We start from the raw sequence: 8,920 nt of genomic DNA on the forward strand, positions 1-8,920 counted from the left end.
CAAACTTGACCTCGAAAATCGTGAAGCTCCCCAAAGCTAGCCACCAGCTGCGCATTCGTGGAATCGTGTGCACTGGACCTAAGCCCTAATAAGGGCCACTAGCTGCCTCTATAAAAGAGCACCCATCCCTCTCGTACTTTTTCTTTCACATCTTGCCTCCATCCTCTTCCCCATTTTGAGCCCTACGCAAGACACTCCTCTCTCTCCATGGACCACCACCCTACTCCCATCCTCACATGGTAAGTTACTTCGAGCCCATCTCATAGCAACGCTAACCTAGCCATCCACCCACCGTCATTGGTCCTCAACAATCCCGTTACATCAAGAAAGATTTGGAGAGCATTTAGGTGACCATCTCTTCCTCTCCTGTAGCAGTAATGGACCCAACTCCTCAAACGTCAGAGGTTTGGTCCTCTGTCCTGCTGTCACAGTCGTAACAAAGCTCTTGAAACTCCGAGGTAGTCTCCTTAGTACCATCAAGGCCAAATGGCACGAGTCTGTCTTCTGACCAACTACTGCCAGCTGATCCCTCACCACCTTGACCCATCTAGTTTCCCACACTCTCCGAAGTTAGGGATAGTGAATGAGAGAAAACTGGGAGGAGGAAGGGAGAGCAGGGGCTAAAGAGGCTGATTGAACCTGAGTCACCCTCCTTCTCGCAAGGACACAATCCTCCAGTCGTGGAAGTCGATTCCCAAGAGCGTATGAATCAAGGTCATCCTTCAGCAAGGTCCCTGCCTCCAGGCTCCCGCACCTATGAGCCTCCTACTTGAGCTCTGATACCATGTTAGAAATGACCCAACAGAGGGTACGCACAGCAGAAGACCGATAGAATAGCCCAAGAGCTCACACAATGTGGTGTGGGGTGTGGAATCACAAACTTCTTAACTTATGTGCATAAGATAGATGTGCAGACTCATCAATAGACAATGAACCAACCAGATAGAGAAACCACCAAAATAATATATTTCCGTCCAAAGCTATGGACACAATACAAAAGAGATAGATCCAGAGTCCCACCAAAGGTGTGGTCCTCTGATCTTACCACAAGGTACTTCTCCTATCTGCTGGCTATCTCTAGACTCCAGCCCGCGTGCTCCACCTCGAGCGTCTATAGACTTTCTATCCAGAATGGTTCTCTCTACCTTACTGCCTGTAGATCAGCCTAGGTAGGCAGCCCTTTCTCAGCTTTGTCTGCAACTTCTATGTGCCTCCTTCACCTCCAAGATGTAGGCCCAAGGAAGGTCCTCCTGCTGCTTCAATCTGCTGGTGGTTGGCTGCTCCAGAGAATGATTTATGAGGGCCTGGAGGCCCTTCTTTTATAGGCCCAGGGGCCTGTCATAAAAACCGACCAGTCAACTTCATACTGGCCGACCAGGTTGGCCGACCAGTCTGCTGCTGGTCCAGCCCTTTAAGGGCTCTAAAAAAGACGGCCACGTTGCTTGAACGGCACAAAGTAGTACAATAAGGATACTTTTTCAGTAGCTTCTAAAGATGTCTTCTTGAGAAGAAAGAGAAAAGCTTGGATAAACGTTTCTGGAACGTGAGAGAGAATGCCCTTGTTCCGGAAACGTTTATCCAAGCTTTTCTCTTTTTTTTCTCAAGAAGACGTCTGTAGAAGCTCTCGAGAAAATATCCTTATTGTACTACTTTGTGCCGTTGAAGCAAGGGCCGTCTTGAACAAGTCCGCTTGCAAATTTTGGAAGAGAATTTTGATATCATCACGGGAGGCTATCAACTTAGAGATTAGTGGATTGCTCAATCGATGAAGACTTGTACAAGCGTATAGCTTGCAGTAATCTCTACTGAAATTGTATCTTTTCTCCCCCCCCCTTTTCCTTCTTTTCTAATATGAAGTAACGCGATTTAAAGAAAACTTGGCTATTCCGTCAAATTTAGGCCATTTTTCCTTCATCAGTTGATTTTTAAGGTCAAGAATTGAGATGCTTCTTCGTTATCTATCGCCTGTGACCAAACAACAGAACCAGTGTGCTGGGATTACTTGCAAAGACCAACGCGATAGTCTTTTCTTTAATAGATTTTTTCCCCTGCAAGACCCAGTGCGGTGGATGGCAAAGACAAGCGCTATGGTTTTTCATGCCGCAAAAACCAACGTGGTGGTCTTTTTTGCAAAAACCTCACTGTAGCGCCACCAAAACCAGCACAGTGGTGATGGTGGCGCAAGTTTCTTCAGGCATCATATCACGTGTCGAGCTTTTTTGCTGCAAAAACTAGCGCGGTGGTCTTTCTACAAAAACCTCGCCAAGAGGTGGTGACGATGGTGCAAGTTTCTTCAGACGTCATACCACGCGTCGAGGTCTATGGTATACTTTTGGCAGATTGCGTCATACCGTGTCAACGTGGTGGGACAGTAAAAAGCAAATGTGTGTAGTGACACGTGTCGATATCTGTGGTTTTCAAAACATGGATTTTTGACAGTCATTATTACATCATTAGTCAAAAAAAACCGACGAGAGTGCGCGTCCGCCTCAAAATTCAAAATCTCACCCTCCCCAAAAATAGTTCCGCGAATGGCCCGACCCGATTGTGCATCAACCCTTATGCATATGCCTATGGGCATGTGGAAGGGCATGGTGGCATACTAAAGTAAACTACTCCTACCCAACTCCAATTTGATAAGACAACAAAATAAAAAGCTGAAAGTAGACTAAAAAGAAAAAAAGAGTGGAAGGCATGAGCACATAGGCATACCTGGATGTGTGCAAATAGGGATGGAGAACCCTGCAAAACATACAACATGAAGCAAAAGGCAAGTTAGACTAATGTACATTGCAAGAATTTAAGGAGAAAAATAGAGATAAGCTTACTTTTTCTTTAGGGATTGGGATTTAGGGTTGCTTGAGCTCTACAAATGAAACAAAACAAAGCAAATCACATATTAGCTTTACTTGAAAGTGGTGGAGAAGGGGAATGTAGAGACTAGGAGCCAACATTCTAACTAGGAAGATCATCAAGAACTTGTTCGCTTCTCAAGTGCTTTGATGCTGCCATAGGCTTTCAAGATGCAAAAACATTCAATCCAAACATTGTCCTCATCATAAAAATCAACATACATAGGAGCTACATAGTAATTCATCCACAACAACCAATGCATGTACCTCAAGGACATCTCTGACATTATGTAAGGATATATCTTCCTCCAAACATAGGGGCATAACCAAGTCATCTCACACAAGTAATGTTACATTCAAGGTATCACACCTTGTATTTGCCAAACAACCCCTTACTAACAATCTCATCATTAATTTTTGGTCCAAATCAATTGCTTTTGTATTGCCACCACAATCCTTCAAGATGCAAAAGAACATGATTGCATCTAGAGAAAGGGCCTTGCTTTTCATTTGTTCAAAACAATTCAATTCTTCCTCACCATGCCCTATTAGGAATATACTAAGGTTACATTCCAAGAGACTTAGTTTCAAACCGGAATCTCATCAACCACTTTTTATGGCACTTTTTGTGGTTTTGGAATTGCACTACTTATGACATACATCCATGCTGCCTTTCTTTGAGGATAGAAATTTCATGTATGGCTGTGCTTGGAGCCCCTTCATCTTCTTGCTCTAATTGAATCTTCTTGAGGGAAATTATCTCATTCGTCACCTTATATAAATTTGCTTTGTATACAACACCATAGGTACTCTCCCAATTCTCAACCACTTTTTGTGGCACTTTTTGAGGTTTTGGAATTGCACTACTTATGACATACATCCATGCTGCCTTTCTTTGAGGATAGAAATTTCATGTATGGCTGTTCTTGGAGCCCCTTCATCTTCTTGCTCTAATTGAATCTTCTTGAGGGAAATTATCTCATTAGTCACTTTATCTAAATTTGCTTTGTATAAAACACCATAGGTACTCTCCCAATTCTTCTCAACCTTCTGATACTACACTATAGGACAAATAAAAGATACATTGTAATTGAAAGTACAGATGGTGGTTGTCTCTTCAAATGCATGACAAAGGCCTTGCTTTTATAGTATCATGGTTATATTGCCATTGCTCTCGATAATTAATTTTTACTTATAGTTGATTGCACTTCAATTTCAGACCACGAGTCTATTCAACAAAGTCACTTGTGGTTACTTCATTTACCTATTCCCCAATCAGCACTTGCCCAATCAATTCACAATGCCTTAGGTTCATTCTTCATGCCCCTTGGACAAACAAGGACAAATTGAAGCATGCGGGGATCTACTGACTAATTGTTGTGTGAAAGCGTGCTGAAATACGTATGCAAACAGATGCATGAATGCATACACAGAGAACACCACAAGAACTCTATGTCTGGTGCACTGTAAACAATGCTAAATAATTGGTATGCCATAGGGGCTGAATACTGACGGCAGGAAGGCTGTTGTATCCACCAGATCTATTACGGGACTGGGGGCTGGAGATAGGACTGGAAGGCTGTGCCTACAAGATGGATGCTCTTGCTGAAGATGGTATACTAAAACTCCAGCCGCCACCTCCCTTGAATGAGGGGAAAGGGCATGTTTATAAAGGTCATACTCTGCCCAGCCACCTAATCTTGGCGGCCCAGCCAAGTTTGGCCGACCAAACAACCCTGGCTGACTAGACCTTAGGCTTGGCCCTCCATTTGCTGGCCCTTGGCCACTGTCTTGGCATGACTCTGGGCCTCCCACGGAAGGGAGTAAAACCAAACCAATCCTTCATCGAATCCAAACAAAGAACTCCTTTCTATCCATTATCTCTGATGATGTAGTCTGGTCTTATCCAGCCAGTGTGTCACCATGCACTTGATGCAAGGGTGCACGTGACACAAATGGAATGAGTTGTTTTATTTCCAAATTTCCCATTGGTCGCTTTAGATAGGAAAAAACCTTCTCTATAGTAAGGAAGGTGATGACTATAGTAAGTAAGGAAGGTGTCTTCAATGTTGTAGCTGTGATGACTAGTGTGTCTATCCTAGGTGGTGCCTTCAACAATTCGATGCAAGTGTTATTTGTCCCAGACTTCCTAGAAGCGAAGGTGAAGACTCCTATGATTCTGAAACTATGGGTTGGATATAGGTTAGGCTAACCTATTTTGTATATTTCCATAGATCCCTTCTCTACATCACTTAGTTGATTTCACTCTTTGATGGCACAAATATGTCAATTGATTGAGACACAAACCATAGTACCGGCCTCCAAATGCACCCCTACATTAGTACATCATATAAGGAGCTCGCTTTAAGGAAAAACATCACTTGTCCTCTATCACGGACATGAAACAACAATACTATTACTTTAGGTGTGGGATTGAGTCTACAGATTCATAAAAATTAAAGAATAATCTTTGTGAAGCTCAAATGCGGACCCCACTTTTCGATCATGTCTAGGAATTTATAAATTTTAAAGGGCACTTTGTTTAGCTCAAATTCACTTGCCTTGGTAGTGCAAACTCTTAGCTTGGAAGACCACCAACCCCACTAATCCCCACTATCTAGCATATGTATTGCAAGTGACAACTCCCTACTTCCATGAGGGGGAAGAAGAGGAAACATACCTAGGAATTTAAAATTTTTAAAGGGTGCTCATTACAGCTCAAACTCACTTTCCTTCCAGTGCAAACTCTTAGCTTCAAAGACCATCAACCCCACTATTTGGCACAAATATACTAGCACCTACTCCAATCCCACGTACAATGTCCCATTGACCAGATTGACAATCATGGTGTACCCTATTGTCCACTTGATTAGATTTGTGGTTGGATAAAAAACATAGTACTAAGCGAAGAGATGAGCACCAGAAGAGATGAACAAACAATGCACAAGAGAGGGCCTAAACAAACTGTTGTATAACCAGCCCCAAACAGGGCAGAAGATCTGAATACAATCCTCAACAGGGAGGTAGAAGCAACTGTCCAACAGGGACATCAAATAGTCCAAGAGAGAGAGAACCTCAGAGAGCAAGAAAGAGGCTCGAAGAGGGCTGGATCTTGGAACTGTATGCTGTAGACACCAAGCTGCAAATCTCTAATGAAGATCACCCAGTGTGACCACAAACAGGAGGCCACAGGAGGTGCGAAGCAGGATGAAGAGGATCAGATCTAGAGCTGGAAATATAGTGGACAACATTAGGCAAGCACTCAGTGCAGGAACGGAGACGATGAAGAGCGAATCCACTAGGGTAGGGGTGCGCAGGGCTGATCAGGAGCACACAAGCAACAGGGGCGCACAGGAGAAGGCTGGAGGGAGCTGGAGATGGCAGAAGGCTGCAGCACAGGGGGCGAAGGCAAGAGTGGAGAGACCCTAGGGGAGGGAGGCACTATATAGCCCCCAATTGGGGGAGCCACTCCAGGGGGATCGGCCCTAACTGGGCCAGCCTGGTCGGCATAACAAGGCCGACCAGGGTCGGTCAGATGTGGCCAATATGGTCGGCCAGTGTGGCTGACTGGGGCCCCTTGGGAACCCCCCCTGGGGGGGACGAGCATTTTCTGAGCGAAATCTTCCGAGCGTCCGAGCGAAGGAAAAAAAAAGCTTCCAACTATGCATAAATATGACAAAAATCGATCAGAAGAAAACATAGTTTCACTTAGAAATATGCAAAGTATTATAGTAATGCCTATTTTATACAAAAATCTTTAGGTGAATCTGTAGGAATGGTGAGAGCATAATGGGATGGCTTTTGAAGAAACCCACATGTAGAGTAGACTTCTCTATAAAAATTCCTTTATGATCCTTCTTACAACTTTTACTTAATAGGGGGTGACATTGAAAACCCTCTCTCAACCTATCTTCATGAAAGAGTTTCTTCAAAAAAAACTCATTGAAGCAAGCCATCCAGGTAGTTTCGCCAGCGAAACCCCTTTGAAGCAAGTCTCCCAAGGTAGTTTCGCTGGCGAAACTACCTTGGACAGCACTTTTAAAAGTGACATAACTTTCATATCCAATGTCCAAATATAGTCATTCAACCACTCAATTTGATCGGAACACCCCATTTGAGCACATCTATGGAGTTATATTTTGAAAAATCTTTCATATATAGTATTAAATATTACATGTATTTTATGAGAGTGATATATAAGCCCAAGTTAATACTTATTTATAGTAATTTAAACTTCTTTAGAAACATGTCCAAAAATATGCTATAAAAACACTAACAAGATATTGCCATATGATATAAATGTGTTAATAAGTAATTATATATGCATAGTATTATTACATTGAGAGTGATTATGACGAATGTTTCTTAAAGGAATCAACACTTTTTTAAGGTAATAACACGGGTACAAAGGGATGTCTCTAAATAAGAAAATTATGTTGTGTAAAAATGAATGAGTGACTAGTCTGTATATTTTTATGATAAAGGGATCTAGTTCTAGTGAAAATAAAAGTGTAAAAACCATGTTTCCTAAAGAAAAACATTTTTAAAAATCTCTTGAAAAACACGCTCGGATAAACCTGCTCATAGGTTTTTGCTCGTAAAATTGACGCATCCCCCCCTGGGTGGTGTCTGGGTGCCCCCCTCTGGCTGGTACTGAGCTCCCCTGTTTGGTCCTTCCGCAAGCAATCCGAAACTGAGAAAAGAAGTGCGAACTGTCTGTCTCACACTGGACGGGCACACCCACAACAGAGGCCCTCTCTCCCTACGGATCCCTGGAGATGCATATCTCAACAAGTACTTGATCAATACTTGAGGTTGCAATGCATAAATAGACTGTGCACAGAAGAAGATATAGAAGCAGCTAACAATATATCTGTCTGCTCATAAACAGAGCTAGATACAATACCAAAGTTCTTCTACTATCAGCCTGGCACCTCTAGATCCCAGAGTTCGCATTGCTCCTGAAGAGCTGCAGTAAACTCACTGCCCAAAAGTGTAGATGACCTGGTACAGTTTGCTGTCCCAAAGTACACCCAAACTATGTGCTACTGGCAAGCTCAGTCTGCTGCCCAAACATCCCCTGTTCTTTCTCCCTGAGTAGGCCCTGAAGAGTGCTACTGCTGCTGCTCCTGTCTGCTTCCAGATCTGCCATCCAATTCTGCCCCAAAGCTTCTTGCCATCCTCTTCTTTATTTACGCATCCATGTTCATTAAAGCTTTCTCCATATTGGTAGCATTTTTGCACTTTTTAGAAAGGAATTCCAATCTCATCTGCAAAATCCTTGGCAATCTAATTCCTTTGCTATCAAATCACACTTATTTCCCACTGATAGCTTGTAGACATTATCACTAGCATAAATATCAATCTCATTCTAGCCATTGTTTCACATTGTCTTGTCTTATTTCCCACTCTAATTATCTTGTCATTTGTGGTTTTTAAGCAATAGATGATACTTATAGCCTTGAACTGCAAGTGAAATGCAGCAAACTTTTATCTCCAAATACTCTTCCATTACTATCTATCTGAGTCATGTTAGAGGAAACATGCCTTGATCAAGAATTAGGGAAGCGAATATGAAAATCACCAAGAATATGAAAATCACCAAGAAAGAACACAAAGATGCACCAATAGGGCATGAAAAAAACTATTGTATATCAGCCCTAAACTTGGGCGGCAACGATGATACAAGGGCCTCCTAAAGGAGAAAGAACATGAGCTGAATAGGGGCTGAAGTGGAGCAGTGAACCGAGGCACTGGGCTGCGATCTAGGGCAGCAAAAGAAACATCAACAAGGGCTGGAGCACTAGAGCCAAGAGGGCTGCAATCCGGGGCAGCAAAGGAATACCAACAGGGACTGGATCACAGGAACGAAGAGAGTTGCAGTCCAGGGCAGCAAAATAGCGGAACAAAGAGCCACTGGAAGATGACCAAGAGCTGGAACAAGAGCAGCAACAAAAGAGGCTCAATAGGAGCAAATCTAGAGCGAGGAAAAAAGGGTTGCAAAGGGTGTGTCACGGTCAAAGAGCCACTGGGTGTGTCACGGTCCCCCTTCGATTCATGAGAAGACG

This window comes from Dipteris shenzhenensis, chromosome 19, assembly GCF_047967505.1.
Source record: "Dipteris shenzhenensis isolate YYH24624 ecotype China chromosome 19, Dip_SZ_1.0, whole genome shotgun sequence".
NCBI lineage: Eukaryota > Viridiplantae > Streptophyta > Polypodiopsida > Gleicheniales > Dipteridaceae > Dipteris > Dipteris shenzhenensis.